The sequence below is a fragment of the Martes martes genome (genome assembly GCF_963455335.1).
Source record: "Martes martes genome assembly, chromosome: 14".
Lineage (NCBI taxonomy): Eukaryota > Metazoa > Chordata > Mammalia > Carnivora > Mustelidae > Martes > Martes martes.
In genome coordinates, this window is record NC_137902.1 from 86,142,170 (window position 1) to 86,161,900 (window position 19,731).

Consider the following 19,731-nt stretch of genomic DNA (forward strand, 5'->3'; position numbering starts at 1 on the left):
TCCGAATTCCTCCTCTTTTCCAAGTCCCCCAATCTTTAGGCAGTAACAATATGGAGGACAGCAAAGAGCTATTTGGGAAAAAGTTGCTGACTAGTTGCAAAGCTCTGTAAAACAGATACCCCAGATTAATAACTGCATCTATAAAATGAAAGCTCAGAGTCAACATCTTTATTAGCTTAAGGTTTCTGGGTGTGGAAGTTTAAAGCAGCAGCAGGCCAGCCAGGAGCCATCAGGAAGAAAAGCCCAATTCAGTCTGTCCTATCAGTGTGTTCGACAAAGCCTGGGAAAAATGAGAGCTGAACTCGGTGTTCAAGGAAAGGCTGGTCCGCATTCAGCACGAGACGCAACATTCTCTATCTGCTCGAAACAAGCCTCACCAACTACCAAGTGCGGTCGCGGGGTGCGGAGTCGGCCGAGCACACGGGGCTGGTTTGTTTTGTTCAGCCCGATAAGAGGGAAGGCCAGGGAGCGGCTCTTAAAGCCTCGGACCCCAGCCCCTGCGCGGCCGCACGGCCCGTCGACCTGCCCACGGTGGGGTCGGCCGGGGGCGGGGGTCTCCCGGGTCGTTTCTCTGACAGCTGAATCCCGCCGCCGGCGAAGGGGCCCCTCGGCCAGGCTCCAGGGACGCCCGCACAGACGGCAGACGTCGCGGAGGACCCTCCGGAGCGGCTCGCTCCCCGGCCAGGGCGTCCCAGGCGCGAGGAAGGCGGCAGAGCGAGGCACCCGGGGAGATGACAGCTGGGGCAGCGCGGCGGCCCCGGAGCGCCGGGAGCGACCGCAGGGTGGCGGCGCGGAAACCGTCCGCTGCCGCCGTCGACCTGCGGTCCGGGCCGGGCGGGGGGCCCCGTGCCCCGCAGCGCACCACACACACGACCCCGCCCGCAGCGCGTCGCCGCCGGCCGACCCGCCCTCCCCCCGCGCCGGGAAATAAAGTTGGTGGCGGGCGGCCGCCGCGAGGGTCCGGGGGCAGCTCCCGCTCCCGCCCGCCGCTCAGCGGCTGCCCAGGGCTGCCCGGGCGCCGTGGGGCGACGTCTCGGAGAGCCGGGGCCGGGAGGACGCCCGAGGGCGGGCTTGGGGCCGAGCCCCCCGCGCCCTCAGCCGGGTGGCCGCGAACCCCCCGCCGCGGCTGCCCGCCGCCCCCCCAAACCTCCTCCCTCTAGGCCGCGGACGGTGTCCGGGACCCCTCGGCCGGCGTCATCGGCGCCCACGGCCGCCTTTACCTGCTGTGGGGCTGCCGCCGCGCGCTTCCACTCACCGGGAGAATCCCCAGTCGTCGTCGCTGTCGCCGCCGCAGCCGCCGCGAACTCCCCACCCCCGCCCCCTCAGGTAACCCAGGAAACCGGGAACACCGCCCCCTCCCCTCCCCCGTCCGGACCCGACCCGACCGCCTGCGCCTGCGCGCCTGCCCCGCCTCGCGCGCCCCGAGCCCCGCCCCTCGCCGGTAGGGCGCGTCGACGTCGCAGGCGTGACGCGTGGGGCGGCCGAGCCAATAGGACGGGGAGGGGGGCGGGCCGAGCCGCAGGGTTGGGGGGGGTCTCGCGGGTTTCTGCCTGCGCGGGGGCGGCTTGCCTGGGCGGGTCGTCCTGTCTGTGCCCTGCGGGCCCGGCTGTGCCAGACGCCGGAGCGGGCAACCGTCGTCGGACAAGCGTCGAGCCCTTGCGCGGCGCCCGCTTCCTCCAGTCGGCGTAGACCCGCCCTGTCCCCTTGTGCGGGGCCGGAGCCCGGGGTGCAGGACGCGCGGGGCGGGCGTGGGAGCGGGAGGGCGCCCGCGGGGGGACGAGCCCGCCTTCGGGCCGGAGAAGGCCGTTCGCGAGGGCCGCGAAGCCGCCGTGGAAGCGACCCGGCGCGAGCGCGCGTCTTTCGGTTCCGCGCTCCTGGAACGCGCTTGTGCACAGCGCGCGGCCGCGGCCTCCCAGCCTCCCAGCGGCGGCGCCTCCGGCCGGGGCCGCGGGTCCGCACGGCGAGGCTGGGCTGCACCGCCGGGGGCCTGGCCCGGCCCGTGCCCGACGGCGTCGGAGAGGCCGCCGCTCCCCGCCCGGTCTCCGCGACCCCGCGCGTGCGGCCTGTCGGACGCGCCCGGGAAGGCCCGGAGCGGGGTTCGGGTCCTGCCTCGTCGCGCACCCCGTGAGCAGGTGGTCTGCGAGCGGACGGCAGTTGCGTGAGGATCCGCAGTTCAAGAAACGGAAATAAGTCAGGACGTGGTGTCGTAAGGCGGTGGACCAGATGCCCCTCGCGCGGCCCGTGACGAGCGAAGGAGATGGTGCATCGGGGGCGGGACCGTGCCGTGGCCAGCGATGCTCCCGGGGAGAACTCTGCACTTTAAAACACTCCCCACTGACACTCGGAGCTCAACGCCTGGCTCGTCACTCGGGGCACAGGCTGCCCCCTCCCCCGGCAGTCGGCTAGGATGCCGGCACTCCAGCGGTGCGCGGCCCCAAGTCGCTAACGGGGCCGTGTGAGCGATGTCCCGGGGAAATCACTACTCACTACTCGATAAGAACGAGCACCTGCTAGGGGCCAGGGACCCTGCTGGGGGCTGGAGATACTTTGATGAATTTCCCCGAACTAAAAGAGGAAGAGGAAGCCCAACTTGACCTGCTTCACAGTTTTACCTAACAGTGAACCTACTCTTGTGTTCGCATCAACGTTTACCCACTATCTTAAAAACATGTTGTTGTTTTTTTAATGGACAAAGAAGTCCTAGAAATGATAACAATCCAGGTTCTGTTTCTCTTGAATGCAAGATAGTCAATGACCATGATTTTGTTAAAGCCAAACAGAATGAAACAGACTTTGTATTACAACGGTACACAATTAGCCCTCAAAGTATTCTTTATTTGTAAAGGGCACAAAGTAATGTCATTTCTGACGGTTCTCTTCTCTGTATATCTGTATAACCCAGCTACCACAGAATGAGCTTTGTTCAAAAATATCTTAGAACATGGATATTAACTATGCGTAATTAGGTAAAACTTAGTTCAAAAGATTTCAAATGAACACAGGAAACGTGTAACTGTACATTCAACAGAAGAAAGAAAAAAGAAAAATAATAGATACGTAGAAGGAAGGATTACTTATGTGTATTATCACACTTTGGAAAACTTTGTAAGTGGGAAGTTCTCCAGATAATTTGACTTTAAATCTAGGCTCAAATCAAGGTTATAAAAGATGCAGTTAATCTACAGTTGACTCTTTTTTTTTTCTTTTTACAGTTGACTCCTGAACAACACAACAACGGGTTAGGTAGGGGTGATGACCCTTGCACGAGGAACTTCTGACTTCCCTGAAACTCAACTATTGATGGCCTTCTCTTGACCAAAAGCCTCACCTATAACATAAACAGTTAATTAGCATGTATTTTGTATACTGTATTCTTAAAGTAAGCCAGAGAAAAGAAAATGTTAAGGAGAAAATTATAAGGAAATTACATTTATACAAGTGTGTTGTATTTACTGAAAAAAAATCTGTATTTAAGTAGACCTATTCAGTTCAAACCCATCTTGTTCAAAGGTCAGATGTAAATGTGCGTTCCTCATTAATTATTCACCAAAATGCCTTAAAATAATAATTTCATAACTACATGGATATATAAAAATCAGACCATGTCACACCTCCTCTCAAAACCCTGCAATGGGGCGCCTGGGTGGCTCAGTGGGTTAAAGCCTCTGCCTTCAGCTCAGGTCATGATCCCAGGATCCTGGGATGGAGCCCCATATCGGCCTCTCTGCTCATCGGGGAGCTTGCTCCCCCACCCCCCACCTACTTGTGATCTCTGTCAAATAAATAAATAAAATATTAAAAAAAAAAAAAAACCTGCAATGGGGGCAGCTGGGTGGCTCAGTGGGTTAAATGTCTATAGTATTTTGTTAAGGCAACCCTAGTAGACAAATATACCCCCAAGTAATTTTAATAAGAATGTGCTACACAACTTAAACATCTATTATGTTCATTTTTATTCTTTCCCACATAGAGACTTCATGAAGGCAGCCCCCTCTGTTCTCTTTATGATGTATCTCAAGTGCCAGGACAGTACCTGGCACATAGCAAACATTCAGCAAAGATTTATGGAATAAACAGTTTAATTGAGACAAGTTGGTTTCAAGTCAAATAAATATCCAAATAGTTAATCATAATTTTAGATGAAGTTTGAAACTTCAATGCCCACTGAACTGCACTGGAACAGAAATGGATTTTTGAAGGAGTGATACAGGAGGCAGGACTTTCATATTTGTAACAGTAACATGGTCAAAATTACAGATTTCCACATTTTACTACAGATGGAGTAATTGCTATATTAAAAAAATTATAGGGGCACCTGGGTGGCTCAGTCAGTTAAGCATCTGCCTTTGGCTCAAGTCATGATGCCAGGGTCCTGGGATTGAGTCCTACATCAGGGTCCTTGCTCAGGGGGGAGTCTGCTTCTTCCTGTCGCTCTCCCTCTGTGCTCCCTCTCTCTCAAGTGGATAAATAAAAGTCTTTTAAAAAATTATAGGGGTGCCTGGGTGGCTCAGTTTTTTGAGCATCCAACTCTCAGTTTTGGCTTGGGTTGTGATCTCAGGGTCATTGGATGGAGCCCACTTGGGGCTCTGCACTCAGCAGGGTGTCTGCTTCTCTCCCTCCTCCTCTTAGGTGCTCGCTAACTCAAATAAATACACTTGATCTTAGCCAAAAGGCCGAGAAGCGATCGCTACCTCAAATAAAGAAAGAAAGAAAATCTTTTTTTAAATTAAAGATATACAAACTTAGTTTTGGAAGGCTTTATGTTATTAGGATGCATATGACTCTTTTTAAAATGTGCTTTTTAGTAGGCACCTTAAAACTTATTGAAGAAGTCGGTTCTTAATGTCTCCATTAAGTGGCTTAACAACATTTGCTCCTTCTCTTTGCGAAACTGACCAGATTAGGTTTTAATAAGATTTTTAAATTAAATTTTCTCTACTAAATCACTGCTAACTTTTTAGATTTCCCAAAGTATGTATATTTTACTTTAAAAACTCTTATATTGCAAGATTTGTAAACATCAAGAATACTTTATGAGGTGCTTTTCACAGCCAGTTAAAAGTGCTAAGACAACCCAAAGCCCTCTTCTTTGTTGTGGAAACTTCCTGCTGAGTGTGTTTCAGTGTCCCACTTTCGTGTGTAGGAAAGACTGTACTGGTGGACAGCTATGAAACTCCCATAAAAGTTTTTTTCTTTTTAAATTCTGAATTGCCTTTTTGCTTAGAATGGAAAATACTTGCTATAGTAATAAATGCAAATGTTAAGACAAATATACAATCAAGAAAATGTAAGTCTTCTGTGATCTCATTCCAGAAATAGTTACTAGTAAGTGATGTACATGTCCACAGATACACACACACACTCACATACACACAGCTATAAAGTTGTCACCATCATTGAAAAAGGAGGAATTTTGTCCATTATTGAGCATAATTCTTACCCAAGTGACTTACTTGCCATTTCTTATTTTAACAGTTGATATTTTGTCTGTCTTAATCCCCAATATATTCCTGTGCTCAACAAGTTTATGATGAACTTTGAGTTGTAACCTGCATGAGCTGTTTATTTTGAAAGAGCAAACTAAGTCCGTCCTATACGACAGGCTAACAAGTGGGAAGAAATTAAGAAATGTTATAAGAAATGCATGTTTGCTATCCATTGTCAAGAGCTCAGGGGATCATAGCAGATTTAAAAGTCACAAGAACCCTCTAAAGCTCATGGTGTCTCATTTAGAAGACCAGAAAAATGTTACCTGCAAGTTCACAGAGCAGAATATCACTTGGCCAGTTCAAAGCAAGTGTTGGAAAGGGCTGGTCAGATTCGAGGTGAAGAACAGGTGAAGATCTGTATGTTTCACTGCCCACTCAAAAAACATGCTACATGAAAAGATTCTTAATGTATACACTTTGTCTCTAATTTCATATACACCATGATTTTGGACCATTTCAAAAAAATGTTTCTGACTCTACCTAATACCAGACATCGAATTCACCAGTAATATTGTTATATTGACCCATTATTTCAGGCGTTGATTCAACTACAGGGTATTTCCCATGTACTTTCAATGTTTGAGGTTTTGGGATACAAAGGTAGAGGAAAGACACTGGGGACCCCAGACAGGAAGACAAGCAGTGACAATGGAGAGTGATGAGAGTGAGGACGGTGTCATGCACGGGGATTCCTAGGGTATGGTGGAGGGACATCCAACCCCATGTCTGGGATGAGAAAAGCGTTCTTGGACAAGCTGACCCTAGATCTGAGACTTAGAGACACAGCAGGCTTCAGGCAGGCCACTTTTTCTTGCATACGCCTTTAGTGCTCCCAGTCTAGATGGACCAAATTTTAAAAATTAAAGGAGTGTTGTGAGCTTTTCACAAAGTTAAGTTTACTCAATTTAAAAAGACCCCTTCTGAAGCTATGGCCTTTGTATTTCTTTGGAATTGAAATAACCTTCCTGTAGGCTATGGCAGTCATACCCACACATATGTTCACTGTCTTATCTTGACAAAGCGATTGGCAATGAAGAGTTGGCAAGCTGATTTGTCCCTGAGAGGGTTTGTTGCTCGGTTCTTTTGTTGATGCAGTGGCTGTTACTATTACTGTTGTGGCCGTCTATAAAACCACGTGTCCGGAAGCCACTGACAGCGAGGCCGACACTGGGGCCATGACTCTCCTTGGACTGCCAGCACCACCTGAGAACTTGTAAGAAATCCAGGATCTCCGACCACAACCCCAGACTTCCTGAGTCATACTTGGCATTTCAACAAGATCCTCAGATGATTTATATGCACGTGAAAGTTAAAAAGCTCTGCTCCAGGAGAGGGAATGGCATGTGTGCAAACCGATGAGGGAGATCATGATGGCAGGAAGATGCTTCCCAAAGCTGAAAGAGTGAAGACCCCATTTCAAGGAGGGTGGGGGTGATGTTAGCAGGGCAGGCAGGAGGGTGGGTGATGACTGATATTTTCCCTCTGCATCAACTCTACCCAGATAAATAACTGCTCCATATTTCATCCTGGACCTCTTATTTTTTATTCTAATTTTTGGGGGGCAGGGGAGGAGCAAAGGGAGGGGGAGACAAAGAATCTTAAGCAGACTCCATGCCCACTGCAGAGCCCCACACGGGGCTTCATCTCACAACCTCAAGATCATGGCCTGAGCCAAAATCAAGAGTCCAATGCTTAACCGACTGAGCCACCCAGGCACCCCCATCCTGGTCATTTTAAACTAAGCCGCGTTCCATATTGTTTACATTGCTCAATCACTTGTTGCAGGACCTCAAAACATAGGTTAAACTCTTGTGGGGCAAATAAATATCTTGGGTCTATTGGGTGGCTGTTAGTGGGATGCATTATAACTATAATAACAGGTCATGCTGACTCCCCAGAGTGGCTGGTGGAAAGTCTGTTGTAAGGTGGACCAGACGCCAAAGGATAAAGGTTTACCCTAAGCCAGGGTGGACAGAAGGAGTCTGTCGCACCTAACAGCTTTGCTATCTCAGACTTTGTCCTATGCTGGCCTGAGGCTGCATCGAATGTGCAAGAGGCACTTAGTAACTACAGGTTAAGGTATAAATTAAAGTATGCATTTTCTCTCTCTCTCTCTCTCTCTCTCTCTCTCTAATTATTTATTTATTAGAGTGAGAGAGAAAGCAAGAGAGAGCATGAGAGGGGAGAGGTCAGTGGGAGAAGCAGACTCCCTGCCAAGCAGGGAGCCCAATGTGCGACTCGATCCCAGGACTCCAGGATCATGACCTGAGCCGAAGGCAGTTGCTTAATCAACTGCACCACCCAGGCGCCCAGCATTTTCTCTCTTTTATCTACCAAAAGAGAAAGTATATCCCAAGTAAGTGCGGCAGACAAGTGAGAACACAACCTCCGACAGTCTTCCTTGTTTCTCTACCTCCCAATAACTACTCGTATTCTCGTTATCTGTTAGTCTCAAATACACTTCGAGTTTATTATGTCGTGAGTACTCTAGTTTATCATTTTGAGCAGATAGAGGCTGCTCGATAGGATTTTTGAGTAAACAAGGAAGATAACGACACAGAGGAACACACGTAGCTGGGAGAATTTTCTATGACCGATAGTCAGTCATGGTCAACAGTTGTTAGGTGACGTGTCTTTTATACTTAAGGAGATTTTATTTAAATCCTTATTTTTGTGCCTGGAATATCCAAATAGTTTATATCTGTGAGCATTCTTACGTGACATCCTATTTGTCAGTAAAGCACTGTTTTATGCAAAAGGAAATCAAACTTGTAAAAATTACATAATCATTTCCCCAGTTCACCATGTAAACTAATCTGAGAGGTAAAGAGCTGTCATGTATTTGGAGCCAGAACTGGATATTAATGCTAAAACATAGCCTAAGCTATGTTTACCTATGGAATTCGGATAGTGGGAGTTATAGGGGTCCCGGTGGGACCCTCCAGGAATAGATCTGCACGAGTAGGGGAGGAGTATTCTGAGAAGTGGGAACACAAGCTCCTCTAATAATAAAACTTGGGTTGCAGAGGGAAGGGATGCTTGTACATACAGCATAGGGTCTGATAATCAAATTTGTTCCCCACCAGCATCCTAATTCTAACTCTGTCTTGAGATTCAAAGATATTTGAAAGGCGGGGCTCAGTGGGTTAAAGCCTCTGCCTTTGGCTCAGGTTATGATCCCAGAGTCCTGGGATCGAATCCCGCATCGCAGGGAGCCTGCTTCCCTCTCTCTCTCTGCCTGCCTCTCTGCCTACTTGTGTCTGTCAAATAAATAAATAAAATCTTAAAAAAAAAAAAGATATTTGAAAGGCATCTGAGATTAAAAATGGAAAAGACTGTTTATGTAGAATCCCTGGTCCCAGGCAGCTGTGCGTTAGAATCCACACAAACAAGTAGTCATATCGGAGAGCAAAGTCATATATAGAGCAGAAATGACCCCATGGGGGCGGGGGAGGGGCTGCACTGTGTCAGCTGCAGCAGAGGGAGGTCCATCATCAGTTGTCTGCCTGGAGTCTCGAATCATAGCAAAACCCTTCTCCCTGACCAGGTGCGCTGACATCCAAGCCATGCAGAAAACACAGGGCTCCAAGGAACCTAGAATTCTGGAAACCTTTGACTCGGGGCCAGCTTTTGTGTTTCTGATGCAGCTAGTCTGTGAGCAAAGTTCTGAGAAATCGGTATCGCTTAGCAGAACAGACGCAGCCCTCGTGAGCCATCTCATTGAAAATAAAACGAGGGAATTGAGGGAAATTGGAAGGGGAGGTGAACCATGAGAGACTATGGACTCTGAAAAACAACCTGAGGGTTTTGAAGGGGCGGGGTGGGAGGGTGGGGGTGGTGGGTATTAGGGAGGGCACAGATTGTATGGAGCACTGGGTGTGGTGAAAAAACAATGAATACTGTTACGCTGAAAAGAAATAAAAAAATTTTTTTTTAATTAAAAAAAAAAAGAAGTCATGAACAGGCACTTCTCCAATGAAGACATACAAATGGCTATCAGACGCATGAAAAAATGTTCATCATCACTAGCCATCAGGGAGATTCAAATTAAAACCACATTGAGATACCACCTTACACCAGTTAGAATGGCCAAACTTAGCAAGACAGGAAACAACGTGTGTTGGAGAGGATGTGGAGAAAGGGGAACCCTCTTACACTGTTGGTGGGAATGCAAGTTGGCGCAGCCACTTTGGAGAACAGTGTGGAGATTCCTCAAGAAATTAAAAATAGAGCTTCCCTATGACCCTGCAATTGCACTGCTGGGTATTTACCCCAAAGATACAGATGTAGTGAAAAGAAGGGCCATCTGTACCCCAATGATCATAGCAGCAATGGCCACGGTCGCCAAACTGTGGAAAGAACCAAGATGCCCTTCAACGGACAAATGGATAAGGAAGACGTGGTCCATATACACTATGGAGTATTATGCCTCCATCAGAAAGGATGAATACCCACCCAGCTTTTGTAGCAACATGGATGGGACTGGAGATTATGCTGAGTGAAATAAGTCAAGCAGAGAGAGTCAAGTATCATATGGTTTCACTTATTCGTGGAACATAACAAATAACATGGAGGACATGTGGAGATGGAGAGAAGGGAGTTGAGGGAAATTGGAAGGGGAGGTGAACCAGGAGACACTATGGACTCTGAAAAACAATCTGAGGGTTTTGAAAGGGTGGGGGGTGGGAGGTTGGGTGAGCCTGGCGGTGGGTGTTATGGAGGGCACGTTATTGCATGGAGCACTGGGTGTGGTGCATGAACAATGAGTTCTGTTACACTGAAAAGAAATGTAAATAAAATTAAATTTAATTTTAAAAAAAAGAAGGCAAAACCTTAATCAGCCATTTAAATTAGGTTGGCCAATTTTCTAGAAAAATGTGTAGTGCAGTTTGAACTGGATAGCTTTTTTCCAATAATTTATCTATGTCTATTTTATAGAAAATAAAACATATATTTGAAAAAAAAAATAAAACGAAGACTCTGGAAGTAGACGGTCTGACACAGAAAAGGGGCCCGAAACACACAATAATATTGGGAAAAAATCACAGACCTTATATTGGAAAATCCATCACTGAAGTAGGAAGTGAAGGTGTTTCTAGATTCTAGGACTTGAACTGAGAAAATGGTTTATCAGAGACAACATATTAAAGCATCATTGCAAACTACAAAGGACCTTAGATAAGCAAGTATCTAAAAATATCTGGTCCATTTAATAACATAATCTTCTGGATTTTTATCCATAAATTTTAAAAAATAGATATCATCCTGTAGTGTGGCGGAATAGTTGAATCAGCAAAACCCCAAGGCAGCATCCCAGGAGCAGGTAAGCTCTGCCTTCAGTGGGATGAGGACTCCCTGCTGGGAGACGGTCTCACCAAAATGCATTGCCTCCCTGGGCAAGGGGGAAGTGACTCTGTGACAAGAACCTTGCCCCTATGGGTGCACTTTGTGGTCGGTGTGCAAGCTGCCACGTGACTCTGATTCTCCCGACTTCCGTGATTTCTTTTTTTTTTTTTAAAGATTTTATTTATTTATTTGACACAGAGAGAGAGATCACAAGTAGGCAGAGAGGCAGGCAGAGAGAGAGGGGGAAGCAGGCTCCCCGCTGAGCAGAGAGCCCGATGCAGGGCTGGATCCCAGGACCCTGAGATCATGACCTGAGCCAAAGGCAGAGGCTTCAACCCACTGAGCCACCCAGGCGCCCCGCGAATTCCATGATTTCTGAAAGATACTCCCCTTTCCATCTTACCCACCCCCCCGACCCCCAGCATCAGACACACTCTTGCAAAGAATCAGACACAGCTACTGGAAATAAAAAGAGTGACTACAGCTCTGCTTCTATGATGGCTGTTCACACAGCCCAAGTGTGTTCTCAGACACTAAAAGCACCCGCCAAGAATGTGAGGTCACCAAATCAGAGTAATACATGACCGGGAAATGTCGCGTCAAACACCCCTCTCAAGGTCACGCACCCCTCAGGATAACCTCCCTGACTTGTTTCCTGCCTATGGTGCCGTTTCTGGAACTCTGCTGCCGACTGATAAATCAGGTCTAGAGCGAGGGTTTCCTGATGGGATTCAGGCCACAGGAATTTACTGTGAGGTGCACCTCCCCTCGTGGTTGGAAGCCCAGCTGGGAATGCCCCAGTGGCGATGGGCCATGATCCGCCACTCTAGTGGCCTGGGTCCTTTGCACGTTGAAGCAGCTACGAGGTGAGCAGCTGTCCTAGCCACCGTGGCTGATTCTCAACAAAGAGAAATGGAATTAGAACATTCATCCCTGGGGAGGAGGCGCCGGTGGGTGGGGGTGGTGGTTGCTGAAATTTGATAGATTCCAGTCCGATGTATAAGGGACGTCTTCGAAAATAAGCTGACTCGGTGGCCACTGGGGACTGGGCTAGCCACGGTGGTGGGAAACAGTTGAGAGCCAACAACATTCACCTCAAGTGCCCCCGAACGGCCCCCCCCCGTGGCTGCCTAACCAGATGCCTGAGAATCAGTGTGACAGACACCACTTGCAGGGAAGGAGGGCAGGGAAAGGACATTTGCCTCCTAATGGATCGTCTGAACACCAGGCACTGCCCTCATCTTTCCCCCACTCCTTCGAAACGTGACCCTCTTTCACACTAAATTCCTTTCGATCTTCCAGGCTGTTTCTGCACTCTCTAGAAGAGAGATGCACAGATCCATAAACCAAGAGCCCCTGAAAGGGGTATTAGTTGTCAGAAGAAGTGCTGTCTCATTTCCCCCCCTTTTATGTGTGCAGCGCTGGGCTTTCTCCCTGGTACACTCACTGTCCGCATCACCCGAACCCCATAGTCCTTCCAAACAGCTGTTCTTTCCCCGACCGCTTCTTGAGTTGCAGGGAGTGAAGAGGGAGGAGCGGAGGAAGGGAGAAAGCATCCCACTCAATGCTAATTCATCGGTCTACGTGGAAAAAAGAAAATCAGTGGTCTTGCCTTCTACTCCCTTCCCTTCAGAAGACCTGAAAACGTGGAGGGAAGGGATGTCATTTGGAAGATCTGAAAGTAACTTTCTTACAAGAATCGGGGGAAATTGGAGGGGGAGGCGAGCCACGAGAGACTGCGGACTCTGAGAGACAAACTGAGGGTTTGGGAGGGGAGGGGAGTGGGGGGTTGGGTGAGCCTGGTCGTGGGTAATAAGGGGGGCACGGACGGCACGGAGCACTGGGTGTGGTGTATAAACAGTGAATCTTGGAACACTGAAAAATAAGACTTTTTTCAAAATCAAAAGATCAAAAGAGAGGGAGACAAACCAGAATACAGACTTTTATCTATAGAGAACAAAATCTGGTTACCAGAGGGCGTGGGGACTGGAGGGATGGGGGGGACAGGGGACGGTGATTAAGGAGTGCGCCTGTCGTGACGAGCACGGGGTGAAGCATGGAATAGTTTAATCACTATATTGTACACCTGAAACAAATATAACTTTGTTAATTACATTAGAATTAAAATAAGGTTTAAGAATTAAAAAAAGGAAAAAGAAAGTAACTTTGTTGGTCAGTTCTTTGAAGGCAAGGAGCTGTGCTGGTTTATGACACAGTAAAAGTGTCGTAATTTGGCACCAACATCCTAACAGTGACTATGAAGACATCTTTGGCACACTGGTACTATAGGCCAGAAATAACCGTGTGGAGTAGGCTAGAATATTCTACCTGCAGGTTTTCATAAAAACTCATGCCAATACTGCCCAGATGGGATGTACACATAAAGCACAGGACTTACCATCTATTTTTACCAAGTGTATTTTTTTTAGAATTTTTTTTTTTTTTTATCAACTTGGCTCAGGGCTTTCTTTCTCTGTGCCTGTTCCTTATTTACAAAAACCAATCTCCTCAACTGTCACTTTTTTTTTTTTTTAAGATTTTACTTATTTATTTGTCAGAGAGAGAGGGGGAGAGAGAGCGAGCGAGCACAGGCAGACAGAGTGGCAGGTGGCAGGCAGAGGGAGAAGCAGGCTCCCTGCCAAGCAAGGAGCCTGATGTGGGACTCGATCCCAGGACGCTGGGATCATGACCTGAGCCGAAGGCAGCCGCTTAACCAACTGAGCCACCCAGGCGTCCCTCAACTGTCACGTTTTAAAGTCCTGCCAGCTACTTTCCTATCAGATACGCCTCTAGTGTCCCTGGAATTCTGTTTTCTACTCAAAGATTTTTTTTTTTTTTAATTGGAATAGGAATGATCAAGTATTGGTATACTCCACCCTTTAAAGAATCCCTTTTAGCTTCCTTTGAGAGATGAATACGAATCCTGATGACCGCTAAAGATGCTGCAGTGTCGCCTGGGGTGCCAGTCGCTATGATATTCGGATGATCTCTGTGTGTGTGTGTGTTTGCTTTGAGCATTTGGATCGGTCTTTCCTTATGAGAGTACGGGAACATTTGTTACTTTACTGATGGCAGAATCAGAGCCTAGAGAACTAGTAGAGAAAGATAAACTGTATAGGGGAGGGCAGGGCTGGAACAGGGGACTCTTGTCTCTACACTCCCAAGCGTGTCCTAACCAAGCAGTCACTGACAAATGCACTAACTGGATTTCTTGAAAGGATTTTCTTAGAAGCATCTTGCCAGAGTCTAATTTTAGAGTTCAAGTGTTATTAGCACTTACACGTTTCAAGGGGTTTGCAACTTCTCTATGTGGGAAACATATTTCACTGCGGGGCACAGTCAGATGTTCTTCGCGGGGTGTTTGTGGTGCTTTAATTTTCCTAGCATCACTGCAAGGGAATGTATATACGGCTCTGTTCCCATGTTGAAGGTGACACTTACCAGGCACAATGACCTCGGAGGGAGGAAGACTTGAGTCAGAATGATCATATGACCCAGTAATTCTGCCCTCAGGTGCATTCTCCAGGGACCGAGAGCAGGGCCTTGAGTAGATGTTTGTAACGTGGCTGTTCACAGCACCGGCACTCGCAGTAGTTACCGGGTGGGACAACCCAAGGATCCGCAGGTGAATGAAAACGCGGTAGGTCCGTGCGAGGGCACGTCACTCAGCCTCAAAGAGGAAGTTCTGCCTGACACAGGCTGCCACACGAAGGGACCTCGAGGACATCACGCAAAGTGAAACAAGTCAGTCGTGAAGGGAACTAGGGCGTACGATTCCACTAATAGAAGGCACCTAGTTTAGTGAAATTCATGGAGATAGAAAGCAGAATTCTGCTTGCCAGGAGCTGGGGGGGTGGGGTGGAGAGTTCGTGTTTAATGAGGACAGTTTTAGTCGGGGAGGACAAGAAAGTTCAGAGACCGTTGCTGGTGATGGTCGCCGAACGATGTGAATGTACTTAATGCCACAGAACTGTCCACTTCAAATGGTAAAACTGGGAAAGATTTGTGTGATGCATAGTTTATCTCTCTCTCTCTCTCACACACACATACTCACACCAGGAGACAGAACGATTAACCTTGATCTAGAAGAAGAGGGATGGAGAAGTCTTCTCAGAGGACATGGCTTTGTCTTGAGAGATGAGGAGAGCTGTGGTAGATGAGACAGAAGAAAAAGGTATTCGGGGCTAAGGGGATAATGTCAGGAAGTCATAAGGCAATTGCAAGGTCATATTCCAGGAAGAGCGACTCGTCCAGGTGCCTGGATGCTTGCAGGTAAGTGACAGCAGATGAAGCCACAATGGTGGGGTGCGGGGACAGGTCTTGAACGCCCCGCCTGTCCTGCAAGATGTTTGAGCTTTATTCTGCAGGCCATGGGAAGCCACTGGACTCCTTTAAGCTTGGAGATGTGACCAAGCTTGCATTTTGGAGAGATGATGTTTGGCAGTTGTGTGAGGAACAGATTGGAGGGGAAGAGATGAGAAGCAGGGACTCTCGTGGTAAGACCATTGCAATGAGCCAAGGGAGAGATCACGAGGGCCCAGCTGAGAGGATGCGGGAGGGGAGGGGCCGTTCAAAGGTTTGTGGGAAACACTGAGAAGTGGGGAAAAGGAGGCTCGTGCAGTGGGGGTGGCTCCCAGGCTTTGGTGTTGGCTTCATCCATCCCCCAGCCAGGCTGACTCATCCACAGGCTCTCCAGGTCCCTTGGCTCAGAACAATCGCTCGAGACCCACACAACCATGATCCTAGCTGGGGCTTGGTCTCGACTCCCGGTTTCTAGAATCCCATCTTCCACACTATCCTCAGTTGCCTCCCAGCTGGGTGGGCATTCTGGCTCCTCGGAGCGTTCCTTCGAATCTCCCCCAGACTTCCCACTTCCCCGTCCCCCACAACTCCAGCCGTGGGATTAGTCCCCTTCGTAATTCCCCACTCCCGTCCGTAGCTCTGTGCTCACTCCCTCTTCCTCACACACCGGTGTCTGGCCTCCAAGATAGAGGGGCAGGGAGAGACTTGAAATCTCCTTAGCACAGACCAGGGATGTAACAGAGGCTGGAGGTCAGACGGGACTAGCAGCAAGGGGTGAGAGAGAGAGAGAGTGAGTGCCCTTGGGGTCTGCTGGGCTTCAAGCACCGGGGAGTCCATCTACACCCATTTATTAAACGAGTCCTTGGGGTTACGACGCGCCCCAGACCAACCGTGCCAGTTTCCCGGCCTCCAAGAACCAGAGCTGCAGGCTTTCTAGCGAGGGTCTTAGGCTCAGGCCACTCCACAGGCTATCTTCGTTCTCGTCTTTCTGCACAGGACCCGACCACTCTCGGAGCGCGCAGCCTGTCGGAACCAGCTCCCGGGAGCCCCCGCACCGCCAGGACGCCAGCTGCTAATCACCTTCCTCGGCCTGTCCCCGGCTGGTCCCCGGGCGGCCCACCAGAGCGGCGCACGCGCTCACCCGGCCACCGGGAAGCCTCAGAAACACGGTCACCTACCTGCACGGTGATTCCCTTCTCGGGGTGGGCAAGGAACTCTTCCCTTTGGGAGCGCCACGGCGGGCTGATTAGCAGCCAGCCTCTGGGTCCGCTGCAGAGAAACAGGTTCTCCTCCGCGCTGCAAAGCAATCTCCGGCGCTTGTTTGCAGTTAACTTCTGGCTTCCGTTCAGCTTAGGGGAGGATCATTCTCCTGGCATTGTAAGGACCCGCACAGTTGAGTCAAACAGCCCGAGAGATGCAGAGGCAAAGCCTGCGGCAGGGACTGATGTCACCAGAGGAAGGTAGGGGAGCAGCTAGGGAAGGCGGTGGCTCCATGGACCGCACGAACCTCAGAACACAGCCTCCCCATGGAAGGACGGGTGAGCTGCCGAAAGAGGCGATGCACCAAACATGGGCACTGAAGCTGCTCTCATCCAAGCCAGACTGTCATTGGAAACGGCCGCTTGTCTGCCCGAGGCTGCTTTTGCATTTGGTGGTGGAGCTACGCAATGTCTGTGTTGCCAGGAAAGCAAGTGGCCCTCTCTGCCCCTGGCTCTTTGGCAGGGGGCCACATCCAGATCACACGGGGCATCTGGCAAACCAAGCCCAATTCCTTTGCAGTGGGGCTGCAGCAAGGATTTCCAGTTAGCGATTTCGTGGTGGCTCCTATGAGTCACGGCACCCTGAGTGTCCTGCGGAGGGGGAGGGCCCGGGTTTGTTCCAGAGAGGATCATCACTGCTCTTGGTTTGAGAATTCTGCAGCCTTTGGAGGACAGAGAACAAAGCTAACCATGAGGAAGAGAATCCTGAGCCTAGCCACTGCCACCAACCACCCGGTCGCAAACTTTTACTCAACTCGTAGTGCAGATTTTCACCCTTCCTTTGTGCTGACATTTGGATCTCTCCTTTTTAAAGCTGCTAGTATTTCTAGCTTAAAATTTGGATTAAAAAGAAATACATCATAAAATGAAATGACTTTTTGATTAAAAACTGCTGTCATCTTTTAAATCCCACACCTTTTATGGATTTCTGAATTTATAGTTTCATTTTCAAACCCATATTCAGGTACATATAAAAACAATCAGTCGCTCCCCTTTATTGAGTACTTAAGTCAGGGCCTGGGCTAGTGTTTTACAAGCGTTGTTGTTTTTAATCTTCACAACAGTTCTGCCCCGGAGGTATTTTGTTCCCATTTTACACATAAGGAACCTGAGACTTGCCCAACGTCACACTGCTTTTATTTTTTTAATTTTTTTTAAAGATTTTATTTATTTATTTGTCAGAGAGAGAGAACACAGACAGACAGAGTGGCAGGCAGAGGCAGAGGGAGAAGCAGGCTCCCCGCTGAGCAAGGAGCCCGATGCGGGACTCGATCCCAGGACGCCAGGATCATGACCTGAGCTGAAGGCAGCCGCTCAACCCACTGAGCCACCCAGGCGTCCCTGTCACACTGCTTTTAAATGGTGGTACCCCACTTGAGTCCAGTCCTGTTTCACTTCCAGTATCATGCTCTTAACTACAGACTAGACTGCTCTGTATGTGCGTGTGTGCGTGTGTGTGTGCATGTGTGCATGTGTGTGTGTGCATGTGTGTGTGATACGTATATGTATCTACAGACATCATAGTGGGTGTGCAGTAAATATTTGTTGAGTCCCTATTATATATTATCTCTATTTGCTCAGAACTCTTAGGATTGTTGCTGTACCTGGAAATTGATACCAAGCATACTATTTTCCAGATGAGAGCTAAAGAAATTCATGTTATAATATCACGCTGGAGCCTAGAACAACGGCTATTAAAGTAGATGCTTATAATAGATGTCACCACGTCATTTATGGTTCTCAATTTCCACACCTGCCCGAGCACTGAAACACCTGGCACAGTCTTCATAATTAGTTTCTAAACAAGTAACTGTCAATGTATTCTGAGATGTTATGTGCCCTGCGTGTTAGGTCCTCGATAATGAACGGTGACTGCGACTCTGCCCTGTGATGGCTGTTACCGTCGTCGGCTGACGTGACTCCTCCGGCCACACTCAGTGACGAGTGCAGATGCCTGTATTTGCCGTCCCTGTGTCAGGTCTAGTATAACTCAGGGACACAAACCCAACAGAGATGTCAGGGTCAAAGGGACCAAAGGAAACTTCTTTATCTTTCCAACATGAAAACCACCTGAAAGCTGTGGAAATAAAGTCTCTAGGAAAATTCTTCTTTCCCTTGAGAAGTTTGTTGGCTTGTTTCACATTGTGACACGTAAAAGAAGCCCCAAAGTATTTTGATACATTAAGGACATCCCTCGGGGCGCCCCAGGGCTCAGTGCGTTAAGTATCTGACTTCAACTCAGATCATGATCCCAGGGACCTGGGATCTGAGCCCCGCTCTGGGCTCCCTGCTCGGCGAGGAGTCTGCTTGTCCCTCTCCTTCTGCCCCTCCCCCTGCTCATTCTCTCTCTTTCTTTTTTTCAAATAAGTAAATAAAATTTAAAGGAAAATAAAGACATCTCTCTCCAACTGTGCCTTGCATGCGTCATGCCTCATTTAATCCTACCGCAACTTGATGAACCGAATTAATGTTTTCCTCCTGAAAGCTTTGTGGAAGAAAATATATCTTAGCCCTGTTAGGAACTTAGGAGACCTTGTTAATGACTAGGATGCAAACGCTTCATTTGGAAGACAGAGGACCTTTACGGGTTGCTACCATCGAGTTAAACTCTTTTCCGATGCACGGACGGACACCAATGCTTGCGGGAGCGGCTGCAGCACCCAAAATGCCTGATTGACATTTTCCGGAGCAGTGATCCTTTCTGAGAGTCCTGATTTTGCCAGATAAACAGGTCAGTAAAGTCAAAAACAGGAAGTTAGATTTACCCTAAGATGCTTCTAACTCAAAAAGTGGCTCAGTCAGTTGAGCAACGGACTCTTGGTTTTGGCTCAGGTCATGATCTCAGAGCGGAGGGACCCAGCCCCGGACTGAGCTCTGCGCTCAGCATGGGGTCTGCTTGGGATTCTCTCGCCCTCTGGCCTCCCCGTCTGCAGGCGCGCGCGCGCACACACACACACACACACACACACTCTCTCTCTCTCTCTCAAAAAAAGGTGGGGGGACTTGGCAGTTTCTCAAAAACTTAAACCATACCATCCAGCAATGCCATTTCTGGGTATATGCTCTGATGAGCTGAAAGCAGGGACTCGAAAAGGTCCTTATACAGCCATTTTCATAGTAACATTTTTTACGATAGTTGAAAGGTGGAAAAAGCCCAAGTGTCCACAGATGGATAAATGAAATAGAACGAGGTTTATCTACACACTGGAATATGATTCAGCTTTAAAAAGAAAAAAAACTCTGTTGGATCTTGAAGGCCTGATGATCAATGAAACAAGCCAGACACCAAGGGACAAATACTGTATGACTCCACTTCTGGGAGGCCCTGGAATAGG

The 19,731-nt window shown here is 48.8% G+C and overlaps 1 protein-coding gene and 1 long non-coding RNA gene across 2 annotated transcripts in view; one reads left to right on the forward strand and one right to left on the reverse strand.

Annotated features, from left to right (window-relative positions):
• Window positions 1-1,409, reverse strand: part of LYST (lysosomal trafficking regulator) — a 173,109-nt gene extending 171,700 nt beyond the window's left edge. Inside the window, exon 1 of the mRNA XM_080822463.1 lies at window positions 1,221-1,409. The gene's annotated coding sequence lies outside the window, so the exon portion shown is untranslated. The remainder of the gene's footprint in view (window positions 1-1,220) is intronic.
• A 213-nt stretch (window positions 1,410-1,622) lies between these two features.
• Window positions 1,623-4,271, forward strand: LOC308355257. The gene is made up of 2 exons (XR_013967942.1): window positions 1,623-3,105; window positions 3,213-4,271. It is a non-coding gene; the product is annotated as an uncharacterized lncRNA (long non-coding RNA).
• The last annotated feature ends 15,460 nt before the right edge of the window (window positions 4,272-19,731 follow it).